Genomic DNA, 15035 nt, shown 5'->3' with positions numbered 1-15035 from the left:
TAACAGAGACAGTCACCATGTGAGAGATGGCTAGCTAACAACCCAGTGGATATCTGGTAGCAAGATAAGTTAACCAGCCGATTGATAACATCACATCCTGATGCATGTGTTCGCATGATCCATCCTGATGATACTTCTGGTTGGAGTTCTCATTACTTGGAAGACAAGGTTACAGTGGGCTAAAGAGAAGCAATCATGGAGTGTGGATGATTGAAAGAACGTAATATTCAGTGATGAATCATGAATCTGCACTGGCCAAGGAGACGATGCTGGAACTTTTGTCTGGTGCTGTTCTAATGAAACATATAAAGATGACTGTCTGAAGAAAACAACTCATTTATGATATGGGGTTACATGTCAGGTAAACTATCAGAGCAGACCTCAACAGTCAATGCACAGGTGTATATTGCAATTTTGGACATTTTTCTCATTCCACTGTTAGAAAATAGGTTTGGTGATGATGAAGTCATTTTTCAGGATGATAATGCATCTTGCCACAGTGCAAAGAGTGTTAAAGCTTTTCTTCAGGAAAGCTTTATCTCAATGACATGGCCAGAAAACAGTCCGGATCTCAATCCATTTAAAAATTTATGAAGGAAATTAAAAAATTGGTCCATGACAAGGCTCCATCCTGCATAGCTGATCTGTCAACCGCTATTCGAGAAAGTTGGAACCAGCTTGATGGAGAATATTGTTTTCCATTACTGAAGTCCATGCCTCAAAGAATTCAGGCCACCATAAAAGCCTGAGGAGGAGCAACAAAGTCGTAATTGAGATTTTTTGTTGTTGTTGTTGATGATTCCATAATTTTTTCCACTACTTGATCAGGAAAAAAAATATGCTATTATGCTATTAATTAAAACAATTTAATTTAATTTGTTTGAGGTATGTTTCATGAAGCCAGAATGTTCAGCTATTAAACAAAAATTGTTTTTAATACAAAAAGTACAAAAAAAAAAAAAAAAAAAAAGCTGGGTGAGCATCCTCTAAGTATGGTCATTCCCTATTTTTTGCCAGGGGTTGTAAAAATGTAATATTTCCATGATATCGATGCCAAGAACTGTACTGTATGTACCAGGAAGTAATGTTTACTCTTGTTGGCACCCTTGAGAGAAATAGCTCTCCAACTCTACATTGAATTTAAACTCTGCATGTATAGAAGTAACACATGCACTTCATGCTCAGTGTAACACAGTACTGAGGAGCAATTATAGTGCCAAAGCTACAGAGCATAAAATGAGAACAGCTCCTTTGGCGTCAGTGTGTTTGAAAGTTCCAGCTGAATTATGTGTAAAATGTTATATTGTGTTTATTCACACCAAGTGCCTTATCCATATCTATGCTAAACATCTTCTACAACTGCAATGTTGTAGTGCTACTTTCAATGGGAACTTTCAGAATGGGGCATTCTGTAAGCAATAAAACATTATGGGTTATGCTGTTATAGGAAAAAAAAATCAACAATGGGGTGGTGTGATGCAGCCCAAGTCAAAGGACTCACTGTTATCACCCTGATAAAAGTTGATTATTTCCCTTTAATAGCAGACAACAAATTGTTTCATTCCTCTTATACCACAACAATTTACTAACACTAACAATCTTTTTTATTTATTAAAGAATGATAAGTCAAACATTTGATCCATTTCTAGTTGCGTTAATTTTGTGGAACATCCATGAAACAAGGTAGTTAATATTATTATATGTTATAGGAGCTATTATATGTTATAGGGGTGTATGGGGTGCATGTGTGAGAACTCACCAGTCTTAACGGGACTGTCGGATACAGTGCAAGTTCTCTTGTTATTACTGGCCTGTACACATGCACTCAGCTCTCACCTGTGGCTCCTAGTAGCTGTGACATGCACAGCGGCCACACCCCGGTAAACTGCTTGACAGGCAGGCTAAACCAGGTGAAGGTAGCCGGCGGGCCTCGACTCACGGTGATTCTTCCCTGGGATATACCTGACCAAGCATGTACAGTCTGTTTAGGCTGGAGGAGCAGATGAGGTCACTATTGACCCAACGATCTTTCAGGCGGTACAGAGACATGTCCGTGGTACATGTAGAGCAGGATGAGATACAAAGGAAATCCTGGTCAACCACTGCGCCCGAGGCCATATTCAGTCGTCTTGACTCTGTCTTGCCACTGGATTATGGTGGTCACAGGGAAGTGAGAGTGAGGCTGATGCTGCTCAAGGCTTCCTCACTTTAATCCAATTCACACGCAAGTCGAATTCCATGTTTTGTGTGTGTGTGTGTGTGTATAGGAGCTATAAACTGTAGTTCCTCTCCCAGCCTCTTGTTTCTCCCTCTCTCGTGAAGTAAATAAGACAGTGAAACCAGAAAAACCATCCCTCTTGAAGACTCATGTCAGAAAAAGTTACAGCTGTACCTCTGATTGTTATAAAGTGTTGAAACCAGAGATTCTACAGAAAAAATATGAAAATAAACATCTCATCAAAGAATACCACATGAACATTTGCACACATTTAAAAAGCTATTTATGTACAGCATCCATCATGCAAGTCCTTTTGTAAATTGTTACTAGAAACAATAATACATTAGAACGAGTGCATTCATATAAACCTGCGATTTGTAGAACTAACATATTATGGGAAATTAATCAACACCACTGAGAAATAAATAACTCTGTGAATTAGTAATATTATGTTGGTCATGTTCCTGATTGTGTTCTTTTAACTAGACAGGAAAGAAATCTGAGGATAGTGAAACTTTTTCTTTCCCCAGCATAAATTCCACACCTTTTACTATTATACGGCAAATTTTCTGCCTCATTAAACCAGTGTCCAGTGACCATCATGTAGTTAGACCGGTCTCCATATGCGGCAGGTGTTTTATTAACTCTGCTGATTGTGCTGTGTAATCTACAAGCATGCAGGCCAGAAAGCACCGTGTGGAAACAGCAGTGAAAAGAGCACTGAAAATAGCAAATAGTGTTACTGACAAATAGATTATTCTTTAGTCATTCAGGAAATAACTCATGAGAATGAAAAGTATATTAATGTAATGTGGTCACATTTTATTCAAAAAGCATTTTGTGTGTAATTTTGCTGAGCAGATATGAGGCTGTGGAACACAGTGGAGTCAAAGGCAACAGGATGTATATATGTACACAGATTTTTGTAGAGCTTCTCCAAGAATTGTTATTATAATCTATAGCAGACTTTGCTTGCAAGTCAAAATTCTTCAGAATAACAGTCCTTTCTTTCTTTCTGATGAGCAGGAAAACCATTCCTGCCACCAGAGTTTACGTCTTGTCGGATTTCCAGAGGAAGTGGAAGGTAGAAAACTGGTGGACGTTCTTATTTAGGAATGACTGCCTAAAATCCTGGGGAAGGATGGTGATGTCTATGAAATTGAAAGAGCTCATCATACCCCGTAGCAGCGACCCATGAAAAATGGCAAACCTTGGGCTATCTTAGTTCATCTATTCCGGTACAGGGATACAGTTATAATCCTCAACACGTGCCAACACACCTATGGCAACTCCACCATAATGATATTTTAAATGGTCTAAATGGTCTTCACTTAGAAGTAGTATGAAGGGTCTTTTAAGGTACTGTTTAAGACAGACTTCCAAGTGAAAGACGAGACCACCCTGCTTTTGTACATATGAAGAGCTAGTTTGATTGGTGAATGATATCATGATTATACCCAGTGATGGCTCGTTGTGATATTAGATGGGAGGTTAAATTAAATATCTATCAGTAGCTTGATGTTGGAAATATTCAGGTTGAGCAATTCATTTTATTACAAAATCTTGATGGAATAATAAGAGTAGTGAGGCCAAATACTGTATTAAACACACACTTAAAGGAAAATAGGCAGCTATATTCATGATTTCTATTTTTTTTTTTTTTTATTGTTTCAGGTCTGTAATAATCGATTGGGTTCATGCTGTGTTTCATCTGAATATCAAACATGCTAAACAGAAAAGTCGTAACTCCACTAAACTTACTAACTTAAGTTCTGTCATTTTTACAGAACTTACATTATACTTTGATAGGACAATGTGTGCTTAGTCTTTCTACTTTTAGTTTGTCCTCCAAAAGCATTTTGGAGAAAAAAGGACAATAGTTAGATTTTGTTTTTTTTATTATTATAAATAAGACCATTTTGTGTATTTTTCTTGACCACTGGTGGTTCTGTTGCACTTAGTTATACAAAAGTCCAAAATAATAAACCTCAAGAAGACATTTGTTAACAACAAATAATCTAAAGTGGATGAAAAAAATGAAAACTTATACTGTTGTGTTTTTATCTTCTTTGAACGACAGGAAGGCTCAGCCTTGCTAGCTCATTTATTCTAGCTGCTGTCATAACTATGTGATTAGCATGTTGTGCTCTTATCAAGAAACAAACAATGCCAGTACATCATGGCATCCTGTCAGCATTACATGTGGCTTAGTATGATGATTGAGGATCTTTCTCCCAGTTGTCTCTGCTGAGTTCTGATACTATAAAACATGGTTGTGTGAAGTGTTCAAAATTTCCCAGCTCAAGGGTATTTTTCTTCCTTTGAACCTTGCTGAGAGGTCCTACTTGTTCCTGATTGACTATAATGAAGTGACTCTTGAAGTCTTGCCCCTCATTCAGGACGTTTCTGCCCTTGATTCTTGAAAATGGCTTACTGTGAGCCTGATCATGTAGCAGATAGCAGTGTAACTGGAAAGTGGAGTCAAGGAGAAGCGTAATACCTAAAAACTGAACATCTGCAGTGATTTCATGTCAAAAGAAACAACAATATCAGAAAATATACTGTTTGTATAGCTGACTTTAGACACATACTATTTCTTTTAGTAAAAGACTAAAGGCCAAAAGGATTAGAGGATGCATTGGAGGTGCAGGATAAATGGTTGTGACCACAACTGACAACTGTGCTAATGTTAACCATCAATACTTTGTTTATATAAGGCATATGTCATAATTGTTCTGAACTAAAGTATTCAAGTTGCCCCCATGTGTTATTATGCGTTTTGTTAGGTGAGTTTGTTCAGTGCTGTTCAGTTTACATTACTACTTATTTAAATTTTTGTTCTTTAGTGGATGGACTCTATACAGTCCATGCCATTCATATTGTTCTATATTTGGGTCTATATTTGGCTTCATTTTGTGTGTGTTAAGATGGATTCTTGCATTTTCTCTGCTTGGTCCTTCACAAAAGTCATATGTGAATATGCATTTTCTTTATGTTAGTTAAAATAATGTCAGTGATTAGACAATCGAGAAATAAAGTAGTGCAATAAAAAAAACACTTCAAATGAATTTTGAATCAAGATTAAAAAAAAAAAAAGCAGTGATGACAGTGACAGTGTTGTTTGCAATTATTAGTTATTAACCTTTCATCATCGCTATCCTGCTTTATGTCAAATATAACTCCAGAATGATTGGCACAAACATTACACACAATCATTCAAATCTTTGAATTTGAACAAACTTCAGCTGGTATACAAACCAAGGAGCTTGAGATTTTCTGCATAGGGAAATGATTAAAGGCTGTTAGACATTATGTGATGATTCAGTGCTGTTATTCTCTCTAAAGGAGGATTTACATGCTTATACATGTGTTATTTTAACTGTCAATAACACAGTAGGAGAAACTCCACACTGTGGACAACAATGAGGCCAATGTAGTTGTAGTGTTAGCTGCATAGACTGGAATGCCTGTTATCACATTTTGGCAACATTTTAAAATATAAGAGGAGGTAGCATAGGCAAAGCATTACTGTATTACTATTTCTGAGATTGTATGGCACTACACTGACAGTAGAACTATTTCTATTCATATACAGTCCCCTTTGAGATCAGAATAGATCAGAATTTCAACTTTTATTTCCTGATATTTAGATCTAAACAACATAGAACATTGGGGGGTTTCTCCCTTCAGTCTCCTCTTCAGGAGGTGAAATGTATGCTCAACTGGGTTAAGGTTTGGTGATTGACTAGGCCAGTCTAAAACCTTCCACCCTTTCCCCCCTGATGAATTCCTTTGTTGAGTTGGCAATGTGTTTTGGATCATTATCTTGCTGCATGATAAAGTTCCTCCTGATTAACTTGGATGCATTTCTCTATAAATTATCAGAAAATATGTTCCTGTAAACTTCTGAATTCATTCTGCTGCTACCATCATGAGTTACATCATCAATAAAGATTAGTGAGCCTGTTCCAGAAACAGCCATGCATAGCCATGGATTGTGATCTCCTCACCCCTGCCCTGTGGAGGTTGTTGGTGATGTCACTGACTGTTGTTTTTGGATTTTTATTCACAGCTCTCACAATGTTTCTGTCATCAACTGATGTTGCTTTCCTTGGCTGACCTGCTTGATGTCTGGTTGTTAGTACACCAGTGGTTTTTCTCCCATAGACAACTCTCTGGTTTTCATGTTGGTTTATCCTTTTTAACAACAAATGCGCAGTCTTCACAGGTGAAACCCAGGGCTCAAACGAAGAGTAGACATTCAGAGATTTTAACTCATTAAACAATCAGGCAAACAGGGCACTTGAAAATGGGTGGGTTCAAACAAAAGGCACCATGTTCTAAGTTGTTTAATACATATAAAATATCAGGAAATTAAATCTGAAATTCTGATTTGTCGTCTCATAACCATCTTTTGATCTTAAACCCAAATGTCTTCAGTGTATAGCAAAAATGACAAAAAGAACTGGCAAAAAGTATTTTAGCATCTTTCCAGAGTTTGTTGCTACTGTATGTTCTCCTTTTCATATGTTTTGAAAGTGCTCCTGAAATCAAAATAGGTTTTGAGATTTTTATACCTGTCTCTTAGTGTTTATACAGGCATGGTGGACTTTATGGGAAAATGACACCTTAATGAGGGGGAAAAAATTGTTATGCTATTTTTTAATGGCAGAGCGAACACCCTCCAGTAGCAGCAGTGTACTAACAAGGGTTTACTGGCATCTTGGGCTTGGTAAGCACCAGAAAAATGAAAATTACTACATGGTCAATAACTTTTAATGACTCCTCTCTAACACGAAGGTAAATTCTGCTCTATTCTTCAGGAACCACTCTGACTCCATCCACTTATAATGAATGCATTCTTCACACTGGTTTTCAGCATGTATACATGGTCATTTGTGCCTTTCTGTTTGTGGGTGTGGATGGTGTAAGCGTGAAGTGCCTGGTGTTTACCTTCTTGGTCAAGCTCATGAGTCACCCAGTTGTAAGTGGAAACGACATGACCAAAAACTCATTTCACACAATAGCATGTACTCAGAAATAAACAAATGTCCAGAGAGAGGAATGAAATGTTTGTATTGTTCTGTGTTGCATGGTAATTCACTATTGTAGCCTATACCTTGCCAAGGTTTATTCTAGTGTATTGTTCTGCATAATAGTTGGGTTTTTTTTGCTATTGAACAAAAGCTGCCTTGATTTAAGTAGAGCGATTATAATTATATGAATTAGCTGAAATAATTGTAGCTACTCTTCTTAATCAGAAATCATGCTGTGAAGTCGAGTCATGTGTCCACTGCCATTTTCTGCCTAATTGAAATTACCGCACTTGACTTTTAATAATTATACATAAGGATTGCAAGTCTTGATCAGAGACCCCTGATTTAAGTGGATATTTTAAACCAAAGTGTTTTGGAGTACTCAAATATAATCAGACCGATGGGCATGATTATTAAAATAAATATTGTGTACTTATCAACTTTAATATTGATCAGTGTTTTCATAGTTCATGCTGGTTCATGTTGGGGTAGTCAAATAAAATTTGTAAAGGACAAAATTATATACTGTATGTATGTATGTATGTATGTATGTATGTATATATATATATATATATATATATATATATATATATATATATATATATATATATATATAAATTCATTGCTTATACAAAATTCTAAAACTTTGTTGAAGTGGTTATGTTTCGTAGTGGTGTTTCCTGTTACCACTTATGAATAGGGCCACGGACTCTGAACAGATGAGAAATCTGTTTTGAATTTGGCCCAGGAAGAATAAATTAATATTTCTCTGACTATTCATGTTTAAACAATAGTTTTTGTTACTTACTTTTTTCTAACAAGCCATGTCATCAGTTTGTGAGTCAGACCAGAGAGGGTAAATAAAATCTATGAAAGTCTATGGAAACTTCCCTTTCTGAACTAATATCTCTAGCTTTGTAGCTAGTCTCTCCTACAATTATCTGTTTTTGGCTAAATCGTTCACATCAAAGCATGTCATTTTTATTATCCGCAACAGAGGATCTGCTGCAGAAGCCAAGCTGGTTTGTGAGTCACTGAACTATGGCAATTTTTCCATACAGTTATTGGTTCTGCTATGGTATTTTTATGTACTCACGTTGGTCCAGTGAAACACTTTGCTGGTTCCACAGTCCAACAGTTAATGATCCCTGATGTAGGAAGTGAAAGCTGTCTTAAATCCTTTAAGTTTCTTCACTTCATTGCATTTGTAACAACAACTAGCAATGCAAGTAGAAATGTCATTAATGTCATGTCCATCACTGTTGACATGTCTCACCATTGGAAAGCAGAAATCCTTCATTTTAATGGTAAATGTTAAATGGTCTGCACTTATATAGCGCTTTTATCCAAAGCACTTTACACTGTGTCACATTCACCCATTCACACACACACTCACACACCAATGGTAGCAGAGCTGCCAGGCAAGGCGCTAACTTGCCATCGGGAGCAACTTGGGGTTCAGTGTCTTGCCCAAGGACACTTCAGCATGTGGAGTCATGTGGGCCAGGAATCGAACCGCCAACCCTACGATTAGTGGACAACACGCTCTACCACCTGAGCCCCAGCCACCCCAATTTAATTGCATGAAGCTGCTCAATGAAACGAGTCTCCTCTTGGTTTCTCCAGTGTACAGCTGATGGCATATCTTACAGGAGCGATGATGCATGAGGAAGGATGTGTGCCAAAACCTGATCCTTCAGGGCCTGTGATTTGGTTGCTGTGTTAATAAATTTATAAATTGAACACATAAAATATATTTCACGAGCACCCATTCATTTATGTATAGGGAATACACAAGGATTTCCATATGAATAATACTTCAATAATGTTTAGTAGTGCTGAGAACCTTTTATTTTTGTGCAGGGTGATTAGGTCGAATGTTTATTGATACTGGCTTCATTGAGAGTTAGCGAAGAAAACTAAATGACACATTTAGGAATGCATTCTGGAAATTATCTAGTGCACGTCCTACTAAATGTTATTGTTATTATTCCAAGCCATAGACTTTTAGTGTGACATGGAAACTTCAGCATGAGGAACATTCAGAGTAGTAAATCTGTTGCTCTGTAGGCATGTAATGCTTTCCAAAAGCTTTGGACGTGTTGGGATTTCAGCTAATTTATTTATTTATTCTTTTTTCTGCGAACCCATGAAATCATGTTACACAACACACAGACTGTGAGAGAAGGGAGAATGAGGCCTGGATCATCACCGAAAATAAAGTGTTCTATGTGTTTGGTTTGGTTTTAATTCTGCAACAAGTTTTAATATAGCATTTTCTTTTGTGTGATTGCCCAAAACAAAACTTGCTCCAGTAGCAGGTCACTAATGAAGATATGGACAAGGACATCGTTGATAGTTTAAAGGGTAGAAATTTGGTTAAGGATATACAACATTTACACTATTAGTCAGAATTTGGACACGCTATACACTCACCCACTTTATTAGGAACACTTGTACACCTGCACATTCATGCAGTTATCTAATCAGACAATCATGTGTCAGCAGAGCAGTGCAAAAACAAAAAAAACATGAAGAAACAGGTTAAGAGCTTCAGGTAATGTTAAATGTTTATCAGACATCAGAATGAAGAAAAAATGTGATATCTGTGGACTGGTTTGAGTATTTCTGAAACTGCTGATCTCCTGAGATTTTCCACACAAAACAGTCTCTAGAGTTCACAGAATGGTGCGAAAAACAAAAACAAAAGATCATTGAGTGACAACGTGGGTGGAAGTTCTGTGGGTGGTAGCACCTTGTTGATAGGAGAGATCAGAGGAAAATGGCCAAGCTGCCAGGAAGCACGCACAAAACATCGAACCTTGAGGTGAATGGGCTACAACAGCAGAAGATTATACTGGATTCCACTCCTGTCGGCTAAGAACAGGAATCTGAGGCTATCATGGGCACAGACTCACCCAAACTGTTGAAGATTACAGGGAAGAAATCATCTGGTCTTTTTCCAGTCTGTGACAATAACTGAAGCTCTTGACTCATATCTGCATATTTTTTCACATTGTGCTGCTGCCACATGATTTGCTGATTGTTTAACTGCATGATTGTGCAAGTGTACAGGTGTTTCTATATATACTCAGCAAAAAAAAGAACCGTCCTCTCACATTCAACTGCTTTTATTTCTAGCAAATTTCTTAACATGTGTAAATATTTTATTAACATAAAAAGATTCAACAACTGAGACATAAACTGAACAAGTTTCGCAGACATTTGACGAACAGAAATGGAATAATGAATCCCTGAACAAAGTGTGTGTTTGGGGGGGGGGGGGGTATTAAAAGTAACAGTCAGTATCTGGTGGCCTCCAGTTGCTTTAAGTACTACAGTGCATCTCATCCTCATGGACTGCACCAGATTAGTTCTTGCTGTGAGATGTTACTCCACTCTTCCACCAAGGCATTTGCAAGATCTCGATCACGTCTGGGGGACACACGGTTACATGTAATTTTCCACTGCAAGGATGATCAGCTGTCCTTCCTGTCTCCCTGTAGCACTATTAAGAATTTTAAGTCGCAAATAGTAGTTAGTAGTTAGTTCCGTCCGCGCAGCGGGGCGCATTGGGCAACAAGCATTCGCCAGCGGGCTCGGTCGGAAGCGTCGATTTCCACATCTTCCCACTTGACATCGAGCGCTCGTAGATCTTCCATGAATGTTCGTCGCCAAGTATTCCGCGGCCGCCCTACTCTTCTCTTCCCCCGTGGCGGCGTCCAGCGCAGCGCGATCTTTGCGTGGCGGTGGTCAGACATCCGTAGAATGTGTCCTGCAAAGCGCATTCTTCGCTCTACGACCATTTCTGCCAGGCTGCGGGAGTTTGTTCTTCTTAGAATTTCTTCGTTTGAAATACGATCACGGTATGATACACCGAGTATTCTTCTCAGGCATCGTTGTTGAAACACATTCAGCTTGTGGATGACTGCCCTCGAGCTCTTCCAAGTTTCAGATGCATAGATGGCGGTTGGGATGATGATGCTATTAAACAGGCGAAGTTTGCTGTTGGTGTGGATAGTTCGCCTAGCCCAAATCGGTTGAAGCTGTTGGAAGACTGCAAATGCTCTGCCGATTCTGCGATTGACATCCACGTTAGTCCCACCATCCGCAGCCACAATGCTGCCAAGGTAGGTGAACTGTTTGACTTCTTCGATCAGCTGGTTGCTCACCGTGATCCGCACCGGCGTCATCCGGCCGACGGCCATGACGTTGGTCTTGTCAGTGCTGATCCGTAACCCAACTTTGGCTGCTTCGTGCTCCAGGCTAGTGGTCATCTCCTGTAAGACTTTCCCATTCTGCGCCAATAGCACAATATCGTCGGCGAATTCCAGGTCGGTCAGGCGTCCCTGGCCTGTCCACGGAATTCCAGACGCTGGCTGTGTTAGTGCTCGTCGCATGACGAAGTCCATCATCATGAGGAAAAAGAATGGTGAAAGAATGCAGCCCTGTCTGACTCCAGTCTCGATGGTGAAAAAGGCAGTATGACCTGTGTCCGTCCGGATGCAACAGCTAGAATCCTGATATAAGTTCTGGAAAATGGCGATAAACCGCTGTGGAATGCCATATAGCCATGCGATGTTCCAAAGCGATTTCCGGTGGACGCTGTCAAACGCCTTCTTAAAGTCTATAAAGTTGACCAAGAGCGGTTTCTGATATTCGGAGCTTTGTTCAATGATGTTTCGAAGAGCAAAGATTTGTTCAATGCACGACCGACCGCTTCTAAACCCGGCCTGTTCGTCCCGTAGAGCCTGATCGACTGCTCGCAGTATCCGTTTGAGGAGGACGAGACAAAATACCTTGCCTGGAACAGACAGAAGGGTGATGCCTCTCCAATTGTTACAGTCTGCGAGATTACCTTTCTTAGGTAATTTGACGATGACACCCTGTCTCCAGTCATTTGGGACACGTTCCATGTGCCAGCAGTCATTGAGCAGCGTAGTGAGCACCCGTACAACTTCATCACCACCCGCTTTCAGCATTTCTGCCGAGATTTGGTCAAGACCAGGTGCTTTGTTGTTTTTCAGATGACGAATCGCTGCAGCGACCTCAGCATCCATGATGTCGCTCATGTCCACTTCCAGCTCACAGGGAGGAGGAAAGACTGTAAAGTCGTGCGTGGCTGGTTTAGGGTGTCTTTGAAATGTTCCACCCAACGCGCGTCCTGCTCTTCTTTGCTAACTAGCATCCTGCCGGTTGTATCCCTTATCGGCCCAGTGGAACCGCTTCGGGCCCGAGTGAGATTTCTGACCACACGAAAAAGAGTCCTGCTGTCACCCTGGTCCGCAGCCAGTTGTGCTTCAGTGCCCTTCCGGTCCAGCCAGTCCTTCTTGTCTGCTCGGCAACTCCTCTTGACCCTGCGGTCGAGTTCTCGGTACGCCTGCGATGCTTCATTCTTCTTCGGTCTTTGCTTGATCGCGCTGACGTTTCTTGACCCGTCTTTCATCGAGCAACGACCATGTCCGGTCCTGAATCCACCGTTCTCGCTGCGTTCCACGCCGTCGACCAATCGTTCTCTCTGCCGTCTCTATGGCAGCATCCTTGATCTGTGCCCATTGTTCTTCGATGCTGGCCGAGTTGTCAAGAATCTGGAATCGATTAGCGAGTTCAATGTGGAAGTGCTCGGCGTTCACGCAGTCCTTCAATTTCTCGGAGGCAAATGACCGAACGGTGTTGCGTCCGGCCACTCTTTTCAATTTTAGTCGGATTGAAGTCACAAGCAAGTGGTGATCAGATCCGACGTCGGCGCCGCGAAAAACCCGTACGTCACGTAAAGCCGAGCGCCACCGTCGATGGATGCATACATAGTCGATTTCATTGTGAGTGGCCCCATCTGGTGACCGCCACGTCTTTTTGTGAATCCGTTTGTGAATGAAATATGTATTCCCGATGCAAAGGTTGTTAAGATTGCATAGGGATAGGAGACGCTCTCCATTATCGCTCGTTACTGCTGCCGATCCATGAGGTCCGATCACGTTTTCCCAGCCCTGCCGGTCGCTACTGAGTTGCGCATTCATGTCGCCAAGGAGGATCTTTATGTCATGGTTGGGGATAACCGCGATTGTGTCTTGCAGCTGGTCGTAGAAGGCGTCCTTCTCTTCATCATCTGCCTCATTTGTCGGTGTGTAGACTTGAATAACAGTAATTTTAGCATGGCGAGACTGAAATCGGGCGGTAATTATGCGATCACTGATCGGTTTCCATCCAACGAGTGCCTGTGCCGCGGTTTTGCTCAGGACCATCCCGACGCCGTGCACGTGATGTTCTTTGGCTCCCGAATACAGGACGATCTTCCCGTCGCTTATCATTTTTCCATTACCCGTCCACCTCATTTCGCTGACACCAAGAATGTCAAGCCGGTAATTGTCGAATTCGTGCAGAAGCTGCTCCAGTCTCCCACACTGGTACAACGTTCGCACGTTCCAGGTTCCAATTCGTGTGATCGTATTGGCGTCGAGTATCCCATTTTGCATCGGGCGCTGGACGACCTTTCGGCTTTGCTCCAGCACCGTCATCAAGGGAGAAACAGGGTCATCGCGCCGGTATTGTTTAGACCGCTGGTTTTTGCTTGTTGTTTCCGTAGCAAGATAGATTTTACGGGATCAGGGTGCTAGCCTGATGCCCAACCCTCCTCCTTTTTCACTCGGGCTTGGGACCGGCGTCGGCGGAGATAAATAGTTGATTTGTTTAATACTCTTCTTTGTCATTGACTAAATCCATACGTGAATATTATACTAGTAATGTCTTCATTATTATTCTAAAATATAATGGAATAGTAAAAATGTCTAAACAGACTTGTAGTGAATATAAGCCCTTTGTAAGTCTTAAATATTTAGCATTATTTTTCATAATTTTTCAACAATGAATCTAAAAAAGCTAATGCTTTGCTAAGAAAATATGAAACCAGTAATGGATGCATTCTGCTCTAAAATTAAGTAACATAATTGAAAGTAATAGGGCCTTTTATTATTATAGATTAATAATTTACCTTCAGTATATAATTTCAAAGAATTACAGTACAGACCGTACTTCTTCCCATGAGCTTCAGGAAACTCAGATGATGCTTCCTGTTGAATGTGTGACTTGTGGAATATATCAAAATCTTTAATGAATGACTCATTTAAAAGGGTGTTTAAAGCATAGAATGGCATTTTAATGCCACAGGAATAGAATGTTAATTGGATTCACAAATGCATGCAAACATAATACGAATTGTAATCATTTTGGATTTTTATAACTATATTTCAAGGAAACGTGTAGTTATAATGATCTGGGACATGCCATAATGCGGTTGTAGGTTTTATTAATGATTTAAATAATTTATCTGAAACATGCTTGTAGGTTGTTGTGAAAGAGATGTTAACTGTGTTTAGTGGATATTTTATTTGTAAATATAATATCAGCGGGACACAAATGGTACTCTAATCATGTTCTCGCCCTCATTAGTACTAGCCATATTGGATTAACTGAAATAATTTAAAACACAGCAGTTATTATATATAAAAGCATCTGATCAGCATTAATACAGTATTATTTTTGCGATGTTTTATTGCCATTGGATGAAATGCCCTTTGGACACTTTTATCTTCATTCAGAAATTTGCCATGGCTGCCAGACTTCGTTTCCTGCTGCAGGAACATTAAATCAGCAGAAGCAAAGTGGGCACCAGCAGATCTATCCAATGATCAATATACCCAATGTTCTATACCAGTGGTCACCAACCCTGTTCCTGGAGCTCTACCATCCTGAAGACTTTAGCCCCAACCATAATCGCCCACCTG

At 40.0% G+C, this 15035-nt stretch overlaps 1 pseudogene; it reads right to left on the bottom strand.

Annotated features, from left to right (window-relative positions):
- Positions 1–11966: 11966 nt before the first annotated feature.
- Positions 11967–13905, bottom strand: LOC128617304 (craniofacial development protein 2-like; annotated as a pseudogene).
- Between the last annotated feature and the right edge of the window lie 1130 nt (positions 13906–15035).

This window comes from Ictalurus furcatus, chromosome 2 (assembly GCF_023375685.1).
Source record: "Ictalurus furcatus strain D&B chromosome 2, Billie_1.0, whole genome shotgun sequence".
NCBI classification, from domain to species: Eukaryota; Metazoa; Chordata; class Actinopteri; order Siluriformes; family Ictaluridae; genus Ictalurus; species Ictalurus furcatus.
The sequence above is the reverse complement of the archived record's forward strand: the minus strand, read 5'-3'. Positions and strand labels throughout refer to the sequence as shown.